Below are 19,159 nucleotides of genomic sequence, written 5' to 3'. Positions count from 1 at the left end.
GGGGTTCAGAACAGGTGGAAAGTAACCCCCCCATCCCTTCTCTCTTTTCCCCTAGCCTCTACTCAACTCAGCTGGGGGGTGGAGAAGCCTCTGGAGCTGCAAAAGGGGGCCGACCGCTCAGATGCTCCTCCGCAGGCCGCGACTAGCCACGCGCGCACTTTGAGCTCAGCCCGGGCGGTGGGTGGGAAGGATCCGGGAGGGGCAGGTCTGGGGGTGTGAGGGTGGAGCGGAGCCCGGCCCCACGATCCGGCCCGGGTTTTCCATGCCACCCACTCGCCCGCCCGGCCGCGGAGAATTCCATAATCACAGCGGGCGAGAGCGGAGACTGGGAGCGAAAAATCCGGGATCCGGCAACTTTGGGCAGCGCATGCGCGCCCGCGGCGCTCCATCCCAAACACACACACATTTTTCCCCCGGACTTGGAAAGTCACCCAAAGCCGCCCCAAGTGCAGGTAAGAGACTCGGCGCTCCCTCCGCCGCGGCCCCCCCACGCCCCCCAGCTCCGCGGGCCTCCCGGGGCGCCTCCCCGTCTCTCCCCTTGTCCCGGTGCACCCCCCCACCCCCGGGGCTGCCGCTTGCAGCAGGGAGCGGGCGAGCGAGCGAGCGAGAGAGCCAGCCAGCCAGCCTGCGATCGGCGGCTGCCACCCAACTCCGGCCGTGCGGAGGCAGGGGGCAAGGAGGGCTGGCACCCGGGCGCGGGGCGGCGCGTTGCCCGCCGTGGCCAGGGGAATGCCCGGCGCGCAGCTCCGGGGGAGGGGAGGGCTGCTCCTCCTGGGGGTCACTTACTCCAACTGAGGGGGCGGCGGGGTAGGGGAGAAGAGAGGGAGGTGCCAGGCGCCAGTGCAGGACTTTGCAAATAGGGTGGGGGCGCCCCCCGCGCTGTGGGTTCCCGGGGGGGGCAGGTGCTCTCCAATACCGGGTAATCACTCCTTCCCCCTAAACCCCCACCCCACCCCACCCCCCAGCAGCAGAGGGGTCGTGCGCTCTCCAGGGCAGAGAAGGAGGCAGGGGTGAGGGGTGCCTGGGGTGACTTTGCAAGACTTTGCCCATGGGAAGAGGTGGGTGGGGAACCCCTCCAGCCGGCTCTTGTGCCCGGATACCGGGTGTAGGTGCTGCCAGCAGAGGTAGGCAGTGTTCGCTTAGGCGCGGGGTGCCAAAGGGTATCCCCGATAGGAAATCGAAGGCAAGAGATTTCTTAGATGGGGGGAGCGGCACCCCCTTTTTCATCTGTGCCTGGAAAGTTTATCTCAAGTGCGCTGCTCCAGGCGCGGCAAGTGGCGTTCCTCACTCCCTTCCCCACCCCTCCCCCTGCCTCCCCGGGTGAAGGGCTGGCAACACAGGGCACGGGGAGCCGGGGCACCGGCCCAGAGCTGCCCGGCGGTCGGCCGGAGCCCGCCTGGGTCCCGGGGAAAGTTCGGGCGAGTTGTTGCCGGCTGTTGTGTGCGCCGGGAGAGAAGTTGCGCCCGGGGACGTGGGACGCTGGGCTGGCGGGCTAGCGGGCTGGTAGAGTGGTGCGCTCCGGGGGGGCTCTGCAGCGTGGGAGAGGGTCGGGCGGGGTCTGTTACCCCAGGGTGGGCTGAGGGTGACCTCGGGGCTCAACAATTGGGGAGGAGGAGCCCTGAATCCAAGGGCACAGGGCTGAAATAGGCACCTGGTGAAGGACAGAGAAAAAAGTAGTTTGTGGGGGCGCAGGGAACACCAAAGGGAGAGAGCCGATTCCCCGGTCACTTAGGGTCCGGCTTAACGGCAAAGGAGAGTGTGGTGACTGACGGAGGAGCTTCGGGGAGCGGGGCTCCAGGGGACACGCGGGAATGGGAGATCGGGCCAGACCGAGTCAGGGAGCTCCCGGGGCAGGGGGCCGATTCGTGCGCCCGGGGTGAGCCGGCCGGGCGGAGCGGCGGCCGGTTTATTTTTACTCGGTGGCATTTGCAGAATGTGCAGCTGATGGCCGTCGGCCGCCAGGAAGTTTGCTTTCTGTTCTTTCTCTCTCTTTCCGAAGCCAGCACTGCCGGGAGCTGGCGGGCCGGGCAGCCGGGTCTGGAAGGGGAGGGGGCGGCCGCCGGGGTGGCGAGGTACGGGCAGAGGCGCGCTGGGGCCGCTGGCGGGGGCTAGCCGGGCGCGGGCGGGCGGGCAGTTGCTGGGCCGCTGCAGAGCGTTTGGGCGAGTGTCTGTCCCCGGCGCTGGAAGCTCCTCCGCGAAGGGAACAGGTGTATGCGCCGTCAATCACGGCTGGAGGGACACTTTGGGGGCGTAGATTAAGATAATAATAATAGATTTTTCTCTAAGGGGTGGGCGCAGATTCTTCTTCCAAGTCATCCCCGACCCCGGTCCGGAGTTGGGGGAGGCTAGTGGAGCGCTGAGGGAGGCAGGGGGCCCCCTCTTCTTCCACACAAGTTCCTCTGCCCCAGCCTCAGCTTGGAAAGCCGGCTCTGGGCGCTACGAGGACCTCCTTCCAGCCACGCTGGCTACAGTGCGGGTGCGGGTGCGGGTGCGGGCCCACCGGGAAAGCGGCAATAGCGCCCCTCCTGAGTATGGAGCTCCCCCAAACCTGGATCACTGGGCCACGGGGCGGGGTGTGCATTTCTGCCCGAGTGGAGTGTGGGGGCGCGGCCCTCACTGTGCGTAGTTGTCCCGCCAACACCCGGTACACTCAGTGGGTGGCGAGGGGGAAAAGGCCCTGGTAGTCGCTGGGCAAAGTTAGTAAATTTAGGACGTCTCGGAGCTGGTACAGGCGCGCGGTGAGAGCGCACGAGGGGACTGGAAAACAGATCACCGGATAATCTTGGTGTCCCCCCGCCCAACCCACGACGCGCGCGCGCACACGCACACACACACACACATACACGCACACACACGCGCGCACACACACGTCGCCGTCCTAAAGGGAGCTGTCCCGGCTGAGCAGGAGCAGCTGCGCCGGGCATGGGGAGGGGGGTAGTTGGTCCCCGGGGGCTGAGCCGGGGCTGCGCTCCACGTGCCCGGAGGGGGCGCTGGGCCGTTGGGCGACCGAGCGCAAAGCGCCGGGTTTGCGTCCTGGTGGCGACCAGGCGGTGCGTCCCGGGCGGGCGTCGCGACCTGCGCAATCTCCGGCGACCCGCGCCACTCCCCCGACCCCCAGCCGCTTTCCCACTTCCCAAACTTCGGTTTTTAGGGTGTGCCCCTCGCGGGAGCTCTCGGACCCTCTCCAGGGCAGAGTGGAGAACTTCTCCTTTCCAGGCGGCAGCCACCATCTGTGTCCCCAGAGTCCGGCGAATTGGAGAGATCGCCGCCCCCCCACCCACCCCCTCTTGTTAGCCACCTTAGAGGCGGTTAAGGAGAGTTTATGGGGAATATTGTTGAACTTCAGTAATCAGGTTTCCAGCGATCTTATGCCTCCTGTTTAATTTATTAGACTAGTTATTTATTCTGTTGATGATAATCTGTTGCTGGTTTCTATGGAGATGTTAAACTGATCTCTTTCAGAAATCAAACTCCATATGCACTAAAACGTTTAAAGGGGCAGTGCCTTCCTCTTTTTTTCCCCTTGCCTTGTTTGTTTGTTTTTTAGACTTTGCACCTTGCCGAGACTTGGAGTCTTGCTCTGAGTCTCGGCGCATTTTATTTCCTTCTTACGAAGGAGAGGAGCCCAGCCCGGGAGCCTTACGCTTTGTGGCAAGTATAGCTTATTATGGCTAGAAGAAAGCGAAGGCTTTGATCTCTAAGTTGCATCATCATTTAAAACAGATCATTTCACCACCACCCCCTTCCTCCCCCCATCATATAAGAGCAAAATTCTTTCAAGATCAAAGAGTCCAATCTTAAAAAAAAGCTATTGTTTAAAAAAATAAGAAAGTCAGTTAAATATGAAACTCCCTTTTATATCTGCTCCCTTTATGTTTAAATAATTTTTTAATACGAAAAACAAAACTTGTAGCTCAGCTATTTTTTTCACACTTATTAATAGTTTATCTTGCCCCCCACCCCTTTTTAATTTAAAAGAAGTTCAAAGTTAGATTTCTCTGCCTGTGGGGGTTGAGGTATATTTGCTTCTCTTTTAGATCCTGACCATCTGTTTTAGGAAAATTAGCCTCTGGGAAGAGGGGAAAAGGAGTTTTTAGTCAAACTTACTGGAGTGCTTTATTTATTTATTTTTTGGGGAAAACTGTCACCCAAATATTTTAAAGTTCAATTTTGCCTGCTTTTTGGGAAGTTATCAATAACCCCTGTCTGGTATGTTGAGAGTACATCAACTTTTTCTCCTTTTCTCCTCTGCCCAGGTATTTTTCTGTAGATTTGTGACTGGTTGGGGGTGGTGGTGGGGGGGCGCGGGGAGGCGGTGCAGTGAATTAAGAAAGGAAGACAGAAAAAAATTATCTTGTTTTGTGACACTGAAAAATTGCAAACTGACTCTGACTCAGATATTTATCACGCTGACAGATATGATACAAAGCGATTGCATTTCCTAATGATCCTTTGGGACCAAGTTGTAGGTAGAACCATTTAATGCATTTTTAATATTAAAGTAAGGCAGGGGTTCCATTTTCTTGGAGATAGGGGGAGTGGATGTCCTTCCATAGAGATGGTACTTTCTGAATATACTGCTTTACTTTTTCAACTGGACGCCGCCCCCCCAACCCCACCCCTTCACATTTCCATTTACTTTGTGTGTGTGCGTGTGTGGGGAGGGGTAAGCCATGCACAGAGCATTTGACTTTCATAAATAAATTTATATCTGGCCAGAAGGTCCAATGCTAAATAAGAGCACACTTAAAAAAAAAAAAAACTGACTCCACCCCTGCTATAGGAAATAAAACAGGCAATACTTGAGTTTTTTTTTTTTTCTTTCCACCACCCTGGTTCTCTTTTATATTATTTTATATTGGAGAGAGGTAGGTAGAGTGGTTGTTGCTTCTCAGCTCAGAGGCAAGAGGAACCATTCCTATTATTTCCCTCTTTGCTATATTTTTAAAATTTGTTTGATTTGGATTGCAAACAGAACAGAGGCTGACGAGTAGAAAAGAGCACTGTGGCTTTAAACTCAGGAGTTTGCATATTCTCCTTGTATCTTTCCCCTTTGCTAATTATTGTGTTGTTTTCAGAGCAAATATGTCATATCCATGGCGACCGGGCAGGTTTATTGTCTTTCTGAAGCAATAGCTCACATAAGTAATTAATGACTTTCTTTTTTTTCCTCTGGCTTAGGTTAAACAGATCATTCAAGGAAAGTCATATCTCTCTCTTCTCTCTCTCTCTCTCTCCCCCTCTTTTTCTCTCTCTCTTTTTTTAGCCCAGTGACATAAGAACATGAGTAGAACAAGAAAATACTTTAACCAAGAAGTCAACAGCTTATTTTCCCCTATTTCTTTTCAAAGCTGAAGTGTCAGCTTTCAGACATATGAGGCTGTCATTCTCGCAGCCCTCAGCAGTGCAGTCCACGCCTGGGCTGGAAACCCACTGAAAGGTTGTGTAGCTTGGAGACAAGGGCGGTGTTAGCATGGGGGGGAGGAACCTGGAGGAATTTGCTTTTGAGGTTGGGGGAAGCACTCCAAAATGAGTATTTCTCCTGTATTTAGCAGAATTTAATTAAATTGTTTACAGGAAAGAATTAATGAGTTGGTAGTAATGTGTTTTCCCACCTCCCTTCTTTTTCCCAGTCTAGTTAATTGGAAAGACAAAGTTTTTCTTTTTGATTCACCTTCAGCTTCTGCTTTCTCCGGCCTTTGTCTCAAGTGCTTTTTCCAGGAAAAGTAGCTTTTGGAATGCCCACTGGTTCATATTTCCAGAAGTATAGTGGGGATTTTGTTTTTGTTTTGCTTTTCCCCTTAGACCTACAACTCAAAGCTGGTTTCTTCTTCTCAGGAATCAACAGCTCTGATGATTGACTAATAATACTTGGAGTTTTCGACTTTTTGTTGTTGTTGTTGGGAAGAGGGCCTTTTCGGATGTAAAATTATATAGATGGCACATCTCCTCTTCTGTATTTCGTGGCAGTATTAGGGAAGGTAGAAGCAATTTTTTTCTTTTTTTTTTTTTAAATCACCTTTTATGATCTGCCCTTTACAAATAGACCTTTGCTAATAAGAATCCTCATGATGTCTCCCCTAAACTTTAGAATGTGCTAGATGTCCTACTAGTATTCTCCAGGGCTCGCTCGCCCCCTCACATAGACATACATTAAGTACATTTATACTGTCCTCTCCCCCTTTTTAAAATTTCATGCATAGCCAAGGTTTTTGTGTGTGTCCTTACAAGGGGGGAACGAGATAAAGAGAGAAGCATTTATGTTGTACTCAGACACAATTAAAAAGAATATTCTCTCCACCATCTGAACGAAGTTCAAAAAGGCTGTGAGTTCACGGAATGAATCTTTAGGCTTTTGGCATTGAAAATAAAAATATAAAGAAGAGAGATTTATTTGGTATCTTGTTTCTGAAGAGGAGAAGAGAAGGCCGAGCCAGTCTGATGCTGAGACTCCAGCGGAGTTGTAATTGAGCCCGTAACCTCTTGATGTCTATATCAGAAAAACAGACATGAGCAGAGGGAACCGAAGAGAGGCAAACAAGCCTGGTAGAGGAGAGGGAGCTCAGGGGGAGATTCACAGAGAGAGGAGAGAGATTTAATTTATAGACATTTTAAAAACCGTAATTTCATTAGGATCTGTTCTTCCCTTTCTCTGAAGGGCAGCCCGGCAGACCGATAAGGCCGGTCCCTGTGCCCGGGATACATGGCGTGGTTGGGAGGGTGCAGGCTGGAAGCATCATCGCCAGCACCCCGGGTTGGTTTCTTCTCTGTCCACTTTCTACTGGCTTTCTTATTTTGAAATTAAAAAGTCCCAGATGGCCAAAAGTCAGCCGTGGTTCTGGCTGCCTGGTGATCTCTCCTCTGGGTGCCACGCCACTCTGCGAGTGGGTCTGTCTCCTGCCTGGGCGGTGGCATCTGCGTGGCTCCCTTCGGTTGCAGGGCTGCCTGGGGTGCCAGCAGCAGGAGGCCACTGGGGGAGGGGGGCACCCCCACCTCGGGCCCCCTTGAGTTCACCAAGTTAAGTTGCTGTGGCTCTGAGGCCACAGCCTGGGGAAAAAAAGCTAAAGCCTGTCGTAAATTCTGCAAAAATTAATCAAGCGTTTAAGAGCTGCACGTTAACGAGGTTTTGCAGGCAAGTTGGGCCCTTCTCATGTTCCCCCTGTTCAAAGTCCGGCAGAGTGAGGGGTGTCTTGGACAGTGTGAAGGGAAGGGGGAGTTTTTTTTTTTCTTAATTGGAATAATTGAGGACAGCCAGGGAGAAAGAAAAAGAGAGATGGGTTTATTGAATAGAAATTCTCAAGTGCCCTTCTTCCGTATTGTTGGAAATTTTTTCCCTTTGGTCTGGATTTGTCCTATGTGTCTTTGGTGGAAAAGACACGTAGAGAAAGAGAGTGAAGGTGGGGGGAGAGAGAGAGAGAAAGAGAGAGAGAGAAGGATAGAGAGAGAGAGAGAGAGAGAGAGAGAGAGGGACGCGTCGCTCCTTCGGAACTCATTATCATTCTTAATAAGTCTTAAGGAATAAGGAAGCGCATTGAGTGTAAATGCTGGGTAATCCTAACACTTCTCAAGGTGAGAGGAGTCTTGAGGACACAGAGAAAAGAGCCAGCAGTGGAGGGGGTGGGGGGGGCGGGCAGAGGCCCTGGGGAAGTGGCAGGCCCAGGGTTTGGGAGGCTCAACAGGAGGCCTGGAGGCTGGGGTGGGGGACCCCAAGATGTCCCAGGTGGGATGGGTTGTCTGAGATGACCCAGGGGATCCCAAAGATAGGGGGCTTTGCTAGGGGCAAGGAGCAGGGGTGATGGGAACAGCCCTGCCTTTGGTGGGGGGTGTGGGCAGGGGCCACAGGGTATTTGCTTTCGCCTGGGTGCCTTGTCCCCAAACAACTTGGCTCCTGACCCCTGGCCTCAAGTCCCTGGAGAAGGCCCAGGTGGGGGTAGGGTTAGAGGAGGCTTGTCCCACCCCAGGCTCCCCCTTGCTGTCCCCTTGGGCTCCCCCGCAGTGGCTGCTCTGAGAAGCAGGAGGGACAGAGTGGTGGCTAGAGCTCAACTCTGGACACTAGGTGGCTTAGAGGATCTGCGAGGTTCTCCAGAGTGGCAGCGGCTGCTGGCTTCCCCTCCGTCCGCACTGGTGGGCTCTGCTGTGCGATGCCTCTGCTGGCTAGGCAGGAAGCCCTGGCGCACAGGAGGGAGGGCGCTGGCCCAGGGCATGGCACAGCTCCCAGGCCAGCCCTGCCAGTGACCAGCTTCCAGGCAAAGCGAGGATGAGGCCGGGGCAGCTCCCGGGTGAGGAGGCAGCGGTCAGGGACGCTTGCTGCCAGGACGACTGGAGTCCTGCCTGTGGTCTCTGCCCGCTCCATCCTTGGCCACCTGGGTGTGAGGCACTGCTGAGCCCGGGTTTGGGGGGCGGTCTCTGGGCTGTGCTTCCTCCCTTCTTTTGAATCCATATGCCCCCTTTGAGAATCCTCTTAATAAAAAAAATCTCATAAGCATAAATATTGCTTATACTTTGAGGGGTTTCGCAGATCTTATAAACGCAGTCTAAGGACCCTCTAGGGCCCCCTGCTCTGGTGGGCTTCTTTCCAATTCTCCAGGATAAGGCAGGGGGCAGGAGGGAGGAGGCAAGATCAGTCCCCACCACCACTCCCACCTGCCTGCCTCTGTACTGGCAGAGGAGAGTGCTGTCAAACTGTCACCCAGGGGACCCCATAGGTGGATCGGGGCTAGCACTCAGGTTGCTCTGTAAAGAACCCCACCTGCTCAGGTAGTGATACCCCGCACCGAGCCAAAGGCAGCTCTCCTGGTTCCCCCATCCACAGTAATGGATACATCCCCTTAATGGCAGAGCTCTTGGGCACATATAAGGGGATGTTCTGGATAAGAACATCCCTATATCCAGCTAACATTCTCTGGGATTCTAGGATGTTTGAGCAAGGGTCTTAGGCAAGGTCATGTTCGAACCTTCGACAGTTTGCTCTGTGGAGAGACATCAGCATGGAGAATAGCACAATTCAGGTTGGATTTATCATAGTTTAAAAAAAACATTTTTTCAAACTCTGTGTTTCTTTTGGAAAGCAACTTCTGGGGAGCTTTTAAAGGGGATGTGTGGGAGTCAGAGGTGAAGGCTGGTGCCTGAGCCCGTGGGAAGCCCCGGGGGAGAGCGGGATGGGTTAATGGCGGGTGGATTCTGCTTTTCTGTTGTTTAAGAGCAGTAATGGCCAAATTGCATGCCCTGCATGTGCCTTGCTGATGAGATTTACCGAAAGGAAGCCTCGCTGCCTCTTTGCTGCTGGTCTCTGGGTGGGTGAGCGTGTGTGTATGCGTGTGTGTGTGTGCGTGTGTGTGCATGCGTGTGTGTGATCGTGCGCGTGTGTAAATGAGAAGAAGGGGTGGGGGAATGAGCTCTGCCAGGCTGGCACCCTTCCCCAGCACTAATTGCTGGCAGAGTACCTATGAGGGCTGTGCCAGCGTCTCCAGCTCCGCCCGCCCCCCTCGCCCCCGGGGAGCTCAGCTGTGCAGCTCGCTATGTGAGGGCCATTTCCGGGCCCACTCATCTCCACAGCTCCTTTGGGAATTTCAGGAAAATCTGATCCTTGGGGGAGACCATGGGTCAGGCCCCAGCATCTCTGGCTGGGGATCGGGGGACAGAGTGAGACACGGGTGGCCCCGAGCTCCACTCAGGTCTAACTGTCCACTTCCCTACCCTTCTGCGAGCCCCACACTTAAGGTCTTGCGAGGTGTGGCCTGATAGGCTATGCATCTGGGGACCCTGTTCTAGTTCTGGCTCTGCAGTAAATCACTGTGTGGCCTTAGGTAGTCATTTTACCTTTCTGGGCCTCAGTTTCCTCTCTTGTTAAATGGCCTCTGACCCTACCACTCTCGGAGGGGTGTCCTGATGGTTGGCTGGGCTCTTAGCTATGAAAAGTCCTTTTTAAAGTAATTAAACGTAATGAAGAATTTATCATGGTTGGCATTGTCAAGTGCAAGGTGTCCCCAAGGTCAGGGGAGCCGGTTTTTATGTCATATGGTATCAGTCTCAAAGGGGACCCCCGTGAATTCCATTCCAGAAAGCCATGGGCTGGGTGTCGCAGGTGGTGCTAGGGTTACATTTTTGTGTCAGGTTGCAGGTTGGTTCTGTTATCATTGGGAACTTGGGAGTGAATTTGGGCACTGCCTTTCAGGCAGAATGGGGGATCCCATTCAGGATATGGGGTGTGCTTTGCTGTTTTGTGCCTCTGGAGCCAATAGGTGCATTTGAGGAGCTGTGTATAGTGTAGATGGTGCATTCTGGAGCGAGTTAGCTGGGGATCAAAATCGTGTGACCTCTCATCAGTGACTTAACTGGCCTGTGCCTCATCTGTGAAATGGGCATAATAGTACCTACCTCGTGGGGCTGATGTGAGGGTTACATGAGCTAAGACGTGTGAAATATTAGGACCGAATGCCTGTGTGTGTTACAGACCCATGCGGGAGAGGACACGGAAACACTTGCGGCTTATCAGGGATTGCCATGGAGAGGGGAACCGGGAGAGCTTACTCTCTGTCTGTCTGGAGCTGGGCCCCTAGTGCAGGGTGAGTGGTGTTGCATAGAGATTCTGCATTTTGTCTTTTACCTCTCTGGCCTGCCTGGGGTCCTCCTGGTGCTTTTGCTGCTGGGTCTGGAGGGGATGAGAATGAAGACTCTGCCCACATGTGGAGTCAGTCACTCAAGTGGGGTAGGGGCCACTGCTCTTTCTTTCCCACACTGGCCAGACCACGTGTTCCTGGAGCTCGGGTGGGTGAGGTGGGTCATCATGGGAGCTGTTTGGGACAGAAGGCCAGGATGGGGTGGGGTGAGGGCAGATCTTGGAAACCGGCCCAAGGCGCCGGTGGCCTCTGCCTGTGTGAGCTGAATTCTGGGTGCTGGCGATCCCAGAGTCATGCCCATGAGGGCGCCTCACAGATGGAGGCTGTGTGGCTGGCAGAGGGAGCGGTGCGTGGGATCAGGAGCCAGGCTGAGCTGAAGGCGAATCGTGTTTCCTCCACTTGGACAGATTCATTCCTCGAATCCTTTGTTTCTGCATCTGTAAAATGGGACTTGGAATTCCCGCCACATGGACCATGAGGATTAGATGAGAGGATCCCAGCTGACATTTGCTGGGGTTCCACTTTGCGCTTTATTTTACGGAATGCACACCGCCGGTGAGCAGCACATAGCAGGGGTGCAGGACGAGGATGAAGCAGCCAGTGTGGGCTGAGCCTCAGTGGGGTCTTGGCCTGAGCTCATCGCAGAGGCTCGGTGCTTAGCCAAGGGGCAGAGGACTATGGTTGTCCCTTTAGCCCCTGACATGGATGGAGCTGAGGTTTCCCACCTGCCCTGGGGATGGGTGCTCCCCAGGCCTGGATGGAGGGCCAGGAGACAGGCAGGGCAGGGCCAGGAGAAGAAGCAGAGGTGCGGTGGAGGCAGTGACCTAAGGAAGCAAGGGCATGAGGCCATGAAGCGGGGGGCACTGGAGGGGCGAGGGGCACTTATGGAAGATGAGGTGTGTGAAACTCCATCGGCCTCTCCCATTTCACTGTGCTATGCCAAAACACTCAGGTTCTTGTTTCACTATCTGAGATCTGGGAGCAGGTTAATTTCCATGACGAACTCCAGGCCACGTGCTTGGAGGATTTATCTAATTAAACGGATGCTTTTTTCTAAGAAGGAAATGAAGAAAGGGAGGGAGGGAAGGAAAGAGAAAGGAAAGGAAAGAAGGAAGAAAAGAAGGAAAAAGATGAGAAGGAAGGAAAGAAAGGAAGATAAGCATAAGGAAAAGAGAAAGAAAGGGAAGGAATGAGAGGAAGGGAGGAAAAGAAGGAAGGAAGAAAAGAAGGGAGGGAGGGAGGGAGGAAGGAAAGAAGGAAGAAAGGAAAGAAGGAAAGAAGGAAAAGAAAGAAAGAAGGGAAGGAAGGAAGGAGAGAGAGAGAAAGAAGAAAGAAAGAAAGAAAGAAAGAAAGAAAGAAAGAAAGAAAGAAAGAAAAAGAAAGAGAGAGAAAAGAAAGAAAGAGAAGAAGGCAGGCAGGCAGAGAAGTTGGAGGCTGACTGGTAATTTTTGAAAGGCCATGAAGGAGCAGAGGAGAGGGCCTGGTGGCTGAGGTGGGGCCTCTCCTGGCAGGTCATCCTCCTGCCTTTAGATGCTTTTAGTTTATTTCCAAAATAACTCTTGGGGCCGGGTGTGGTGGTTCATGCTTGTAATCCCAGCACTTTGGGAGGCCGAGGCGTGTGGATCACTTGAAGTGAGGAGTTCGAGACCAACCTGGCCAACATGGTGAAACCCCATCTCTACTAAAAATACAGGAAAATTAGCTGGGTGTGGTGGTGGAAGCCTGTAGTCCCAGCTACTCAGGAGGCTGAGGGAGGAGAATTGTTTGAACCCGGATGGCGGAGGTTGCAGTGAACTGAGATCACACCACTGCACTCCAGCCTGGGCAACAGAGTGAGACTCGCTCTCAAAAAAACAAAACAAAATAGCTCTTGGGCTGGGAGGTAGGGAGATAACTGGAGGGTGTGGGGTCTATACCGTCTCATACAGTAGCCATTAGCCCACATGGCAATTTAAATTACATTTAAAATTTGGTTCTTCCATGAACGAGCCACAATTTCATCTGCCCCACAGCCACGTACGGCTGGAGCTCCTGCGCTGGGCAGCTCAGATGGGTCATTTCATCATCGTAGGAAGGTCTATTGGAAGCTTCCCTCCGAGGGATGCTTCCCTCATACTTGGGCTAAATGGAGGACCCCCCACGGGACAGTGATAGAGATGGAGGGCGGGGGCACACCCAGATGTCGTGAGGGCTCCCAAGGCCAGGGCCTCTGTGGTGCCAGGACATCTTCTCTTTTGATTCTGCCACAGGTTTCCTCTCTCCCAGGGCAGGGTGAGATGGCTGGTCTAGAGTAAGGCAGAACGGGGCGTAAGCCCTTCTTTTCCCACTTAGGACCTTTGTGACCTTGGGCCTGGCTCTTACCTCTCCAGGCCTGTGGAATGGGCAGGCAGTCAGCAGTGCCGCCTCGCTGGGTTCTTGTGATCAGTAACGGAGGTGGCACAAAAAGCACTTGGTAGAGAGCACAGGGCGAGCACTTGAAAAATGGGGACCACCATTATTATCTTGATCTTGATGATTATAATTGTAGGTTTTTTCTTTTTCTTTTTTTTTTTTGGAGACGGAGTCTTGCTTTTTCACCCAGGCTGAAGTGCAGTGGCACGATCTAGGCTTACTGCAACCTCCGCCTCCCGGGTTCAAGCAATTCTCCTGCCTCAGCCTCCTGAGTAGCTGGGATTACAGGCGTGCGTCACCACACCCGGCTAATTTTGTATTTTTAGTAGAGATGGGGTTTCACCACGTTGGTCAGGCTGGTCTCGAACTCCTGACCTCAAGTGATCCACCCACCTAGGCCTCCCAAAGCACTGGGATTACAGGTGTGAGCCACCACGGCCGGCCAATATTATTTTCATAATGATTATTGAATAGCGTTTGGGCCTGCGGAGTTCTTAGGGACACTCTCCCAGCAAATGTGGATTTATCCATAATTGACCCTTTCCAGATTTAGTTTCAGTGACCCCCACCCCGTCACATCCTTTCCTTCTGGAGACCTAATTTGGATTTCTTCTTTCCATCCCTCCTTTCTTTGGGCAAAAGGAAGACTTGGAACTGCCCTGGAATGAACTCTTACAGGCCCTTCTTCTTGGGAGGTAGAGCCCCTGTCTTTCCCAACACATATAAGCGTGCCCATGTGCACATGTACACACACGTACACACACACACACACACTTCTCCACTGGCCTAGCCATTAAAAATAAATAAATAAAACCCAAAATATTAAAGCAGGGGTGAGCAGATGTGGCCCTGGCAGGGCTGGCTGGGTTGTCTGGAGGCGGAGGTGGCCAGTGGCCCCGGGAGAGCCGTGTGTGTTGATTCCCGGACATTGCCCAGCGCCCTGTGTGCTAATGTGAAGCTGAAAAGTCCCCTGCATTGTGCCGGCTCCTTTCCCCGTGAAAAGGCAATTGAGTCAGTGAGTTCCAAATGGATTGGAGCTGACAGTAAATGAGAATTTGGCAGTGGGTAGAAAACAAGCTTCCCCCACCCTCCACCCAACACACACTCCCTCATCCCTCCCTCAACTCCCAGTGCCTGTTTGGTTTTGAGAGGGATTTTGCAAAGAATTATGATTTCTTTTTGCATGTATCAAACATTATCAGCAGGGGTCGTGCCCCAGCCTGCCCCCCGCCAGGGATGGCCCAGCCCCCTCCCCCAGGTGACCAGGCCCGCTCCCCTTGCCGCCTCGGTGGCTTGGCCAGTGATCCCGAACGAGTTAAGGGCTGAATCAACTCTAGACCCAGCTGTACATTTTACTCTGGGTTCCTGAATGAAGTGATGTGCTGTGCTCAGCACGATTGGAGACTGTCTGTCCCGGGTGACCCACCCGGCCCCCACCCTGCTGGGCTCCACCAGCTTTTATGGGACCTGCCACTCAGTCCCAGGACCTCGTCCCTGGCAGCTGGGGAGCAGGTGGCTCATGCCGTGGGGACCTTGTCTGGTCTCCTCCCCATGTCCAACCTGCTCTTAGAGACCTATTTTAATTTTCAAAGAAAGAGTACACCGTTTTAAGTTGGTCTTATCCCTGGTTTGTAAAGAAGGATTGCAATGTTGAGGGTTCATGGATGCCAAGGGCCTTGCCCCCATCATTCTCCATTCCACAGTGTCCACACCAGTACATTAGTCCGTAGATACTTACTAGCACCAGGCCCTCTCGCCAATGGCCCCGTGTCCCTAGACCTCCCCACTTAGGCATTCCCAGGAGCTGCAGGGAGGGAAACACCGCTTCCTTTCAGATACCCCTCCAGTCGTGCTCCTCGTTTGTGACATAGCAACTCTTTAGCCTGACCAACCTGTCTCCATAGAGGGGTAGCATCTTTCCTATTTCTGCAGGGCAAGAGGCACAGTGATGCGCTTGTTTTGGCAGAATTACAACCTGCTCCTGGGGGGTGTCTGTGCCCCCAGTGGCTAGGGAGGCCCCTCAGGGGCCTCATTCTGGAAAAGGCTGGTGGAGTCTGCTTGTTTAGGGAGCTATGCTGGGAGGATAGTGGTAAAGTCCTCAGCTCAAATCCCTAGTCTCTCCTTATTGGGACTCTGACTTTGGAATATCATGGGCTCTTCTGAGCCTCAGCTTTCTCACTTGTAAAAGAGGGTTCACGATAGCACCTATCACTTGGGGTTGCTGTGAAGATTAGATGAAATGACGCTGGAAAGGCTCCTGACACAAGGCCTGGCATATGATGATGAGGGGTAGCTATCGTTGCCACTAGTACTGTCTCTACTCCACCCTCCCCATCTGTCATCATGAAGGCAATAAGGCAGAGGGCTCCCTGTGTTTGAGCTCTAGAGACCCCCAAGGCCAGGCTGAAGTGCCAGCCCAGAGGCTATAGCCACCACAAGTCTGTTGGAGCATGTTTGCCAATAGCAAGGCAAACATGTCCGCCCAGTACAGAGCCCTCGAGGGAGCAGGGAAAGGCTTGCAATGCCCAGGGCAGAGCTGTTGGACGTGCAGGTGGCAGTCCCTGGGCTGGCCTGGACTGCCTGCCTGGGGAGGAGCTGACTCCCAAGCACTGGCGCCATTTTGGTTCTCCTTGGCCTCTCCTCGCAGACGGGAGTGTGGCCCTTGCCCTTCCCCGGGAGCAGGTGGCCTTTGCAGCCTGGCACCTGTTCCCAGAGGGTGGCTGCCAAGAAGGCACAAACCCAGGGATCTCCCTGCGTGCCCTCCGAGTCATTGCACGAGGCCTGTGTGCTGCCTGGAGGGGCTGGCCTGGGCCTGTGCTAGTGGAGAAGGTCGGAGGAGGAGCTTCTCTCCTCCCAGAGCCCCCTCCTCACCCTCCAGGTGAGTCACAAGAGAGCCGGGACCAGCATCCTGAGGTCTGTGTGCTGGGGGTTTGTTGGGGTGGGGTGAGTAGGGGAGGGCAGAGACGGGTGAAGGATGTGAATGAAGTTGGAGAGGGGGTGCAGGAGAAGGGTCTTGCCTCTGTCCCTAAGGGGCAGCAAGGAAGCTGAGTTGATTTTACATTCTCATTTTATTAAAAGAGAAAGGAAATAGACATTTACTGAGGGCCGATTGTGTGTCAGATGCTGCGCTGTGACTCTTTGTGGGATTGAAAGACGCAAGGCAAGCAGTGGTTCGATTCCCATTGTACCTGGCAGGAAATGAGGCTCTGAGAGGTTCAGTCACTTACCTGAATTCACTCAGCTCGTTAAAGGAGAGCTAGGGTTCCAACGCTGGTTGATCTGACTCTGAAATGCACGCTTTTCCCTATGCACCGGAAAAATAGAACCATATTTTAAACAGTTTTTGAAAATAGATCAAAGGGAAAAAATGCACCCCTAACTTAACTATCATGAGACAACATTGTTTAGTATCTGGTGTATTTCTGTCTAGTGTTTTTCCCCCGTTTGGTGACTGTATATATTTATTAAACATGTATTTTACATAACTATAATCATAAAAGAATATGGTTTTGGTTGAGACTTTGGACGAGGTAGGAGGGTCTCCTCAGGGCCACCGGGGAGGGATTGATTCTTGGCAAAATGGAAACCTGGTTTTGGCTCTGAGCCATCTTTTCGGTAATGAGGTGCCTGAAACTGCATTGGAGAAGGCAAACTGGCTGAAGGGAGAGGCAGGCGAGACCCCAGTGTTCTCTCCTGGGTAGCTTTTGCTCAGTTAAGTGGCAGAATTTTCCTTTTAACTCACTTCCTTCTTGCTTTTGACAAATGGGAATATTTGTACCATTTTCCCGAATGACCTCCTCTCCTTGGGGTAATGAGAAAATGAAAGTCTTTGCTAAGTGCTTTGAGATATTCAGATATAAAAATGGAGAGCAGAGTGTTGTCGTGGGCCTTTTGCTGCCAGGGCGCTTTATAAGGAGGAAGTGCAGTTTGTGGGGAGTGAAGGTCACCGTGAGGGTGAGGGCTCCTGCTGGAACCCGTGTCTCTCTGGGCACAAGGGCCAGGGCACTCGTGGCCCAGCTCAGGGTGGGCGGGGTGTTGGGGGAGCCTCTGCCCCTCTTCCAGGTACACATTCCCAGGCCAGATCCCCAAGGGCCAGGTGATCTGAGTCACTCAGGCAAAGCCCCCACCTTGGCTAGAATCTTGCAAATAAACGATTCAATTCCGAGAGAGTTCTCCCCTTCTCACTTCATAGGGTCTGCCCAGGAATATCACGATGGAATAAATACAGCGTCACCTGTACAAATTATCATCCCGAGGATGGTTTCGAAACATGGAAAAATGTTTATTATATGAGTGAAAAAATATACCAAATGCCAAGTGCTGTGAACGCCGCAAGAGAAACTATAGAAAAATCCAAATGCTTCTGTAGAACGCTTGAAAGGTGATCCTCCAAAATGAAAATTATAGCGTTAGGGTGGTGGGACTACGGTGATTTGTTTTTTATTTCACAACATTTTATTTAAATTCCCCCCCTATGATTAAAAACCAACAAAGCCAGCGTGTCGGCCCGGCAGGGAGCCCTGGCAAGGGGGAGGGGGCGGGGCAGCGCCAGGCGAGAGGGCGCCTGCACCCACGGCCCCCGCAGGGCGCTGAGCTCACCGGCTGTGCCAGCCACAGAAACCTATGAGATCTCGAGAAGCTGAGGCGTATCGGTGACTCAGCCTTCGTGTTGTGCTGTGCAACAATAGCTTTTGTCCTTTGCCCAAAACCCTAGGCCAGTGTGCTAAAAAAAAAAAAAAAAAAAATTACAAAATTATGAGATAGTTTGTACTTTCCTCACCAGCCGGTGCCAGCTTCGGGTGCTTTATTTATTCAAGGTGGGGAGGCAGGGAAGACGGGGTGGGGCTGGGGGGAGACAGAAAGGAAAAGAAAAACAAGGTAAGACTCGGACAAGGCCCAAGAAATGTTTGAACCTCAACAACAAACTTTCTTTTGTTTCACCAGTGGGAAGGAAAAAATAAATGTGAACCAAAGAAAACTCCCTACATTTAGCGCGTGAGGTTGATTCCTTCGCTTCTTGCAGTGGTCTTGGCCTTTTGTTTGCAGGCTAGGAGAGCTATTGGTGATACCCACCTCTGGGCTAGGATGTGATGGGAGGTGGGATGCAGGGGCCCAGGGAGAAACGGCTGCAGCCAGCGGCCAGGCTGGGAGCAGAGACCTCCAGGCGGATCCCTGGTGTTCTGGGCAATCACGCCCAACTGCCAACAGCCTTTGCTTGCACTTCCACTGGGGTTAAAGAAGATTCTTCCCTCCCAGAGTCCCAGAAGCCGCTCTCTGCCAGGGGGAATTGGAATTCCACGTGGATCAGGAGCAAGGACGCGTTTGCCTTGGAACAGTTTGGATGGAAGCTCTCCTCCTCGTGTCCACTGGAAGACATTTTAGGAATCAGATTCAGGAAGAAAGACCGCGAGAGGGGAGTTGGGAATGGGTGTGTGTGAGATCGTATGTTGTTTTGTGTGTGTGAGATTGTGTTCATGTGTAAATCGTTTTGTGTGTGATTGTGTCTGAGATTGTGTGAGTGACTGTGTTTGAGACTGTGATTGTGAGACTGTATGTGAGATTGTGTGATTCTGTATGAGATTGTATGAGGATGTGTGTGGTTGTGTGTGATTGTGTGTAAGATTGTGTCTGAGATTGTATGAGTGATTGTGTATGAGACTGTTTATGAGATTGTGTGAGGTGGAGTGTGAGATTGTGTGGTTGTGTGAGAGTGTGTGCTTGTGTGTGACGTTTTGTGTGGAATTGTGTGAGATTGTGAGATTTTTGTGGGAGATGCTGTGTGAGATTGTGTGATTGTGTGTGAGATTGTGTGTGATTGTGGTTGTGTGTGAGAGTGTGTTTGATTGTGTGTGAGATTGTGAGATAGTGTGAGATGGTGTATGAGATTATGTGTGCTTGTGTTTGAGATTTTGTGTGAAATTGTGATTGTGAGATTGTGTGAGATGGTGTGACTATGAGATTGTGTGTTACTGTGTGAGATTTTGCGTGAAATTGTATGATTGTGTGATTGTGTGAGATTGTATGAGTGAGTGTGTATGAGATTGTGTGAGATTGTGTATGCGATTGCGTGTGAGATTGTATGTGGTTGTAACATAGTGTGAAATGGTGTGGAAGATTGTGTGTGCCTGTGTGTGAGATTTTGTGTGAAA

At 52.5% G+C, this 19,159-nt stretch overlaps 1 protein-coding gene across 1 annotated transcript in view; it reads left to right on the top strand.

The window, feature by feature from the left end:
• The first annotated feature begins 367 nt into the window (after positions 1–367).
• The window catches only part of CASZ1 (castor zinc finger 1), a 160,824-nt gene continuing 142,032 nt past the window's right edge, over positions 368–19,159 (top strand). The window contains exon 1 of the mRNA XM_030805723.1: positions 368–452. The gene's annotated coding sequence lies outside the window, so the exon portion shown is untranslated. The remainder of the gene's footprint in view (positions 453–19,159) is intronic.

Source organism: Nomascus leucogenys, chromosome 24, assembly GCF_006542625.1.
Source record: "Nomascus leucogenys isolate Asia chromosome 24, Asia_NLE_v1, whole genome shotgun sequence".
In the NCBI taxonomy this organism is placed as follows: domain Eukaryota; kingdom Metazoa; phylum Chordata; class Mammalia; order Primates; family Hylobatidae; genus Nomascus; species Nomascus leucogenys.
The sequence above is the reverse complement of the archived record's forward strand: the minus strand, read 5'-3'. Positions and strand labels throughout refer to the sequence as shown.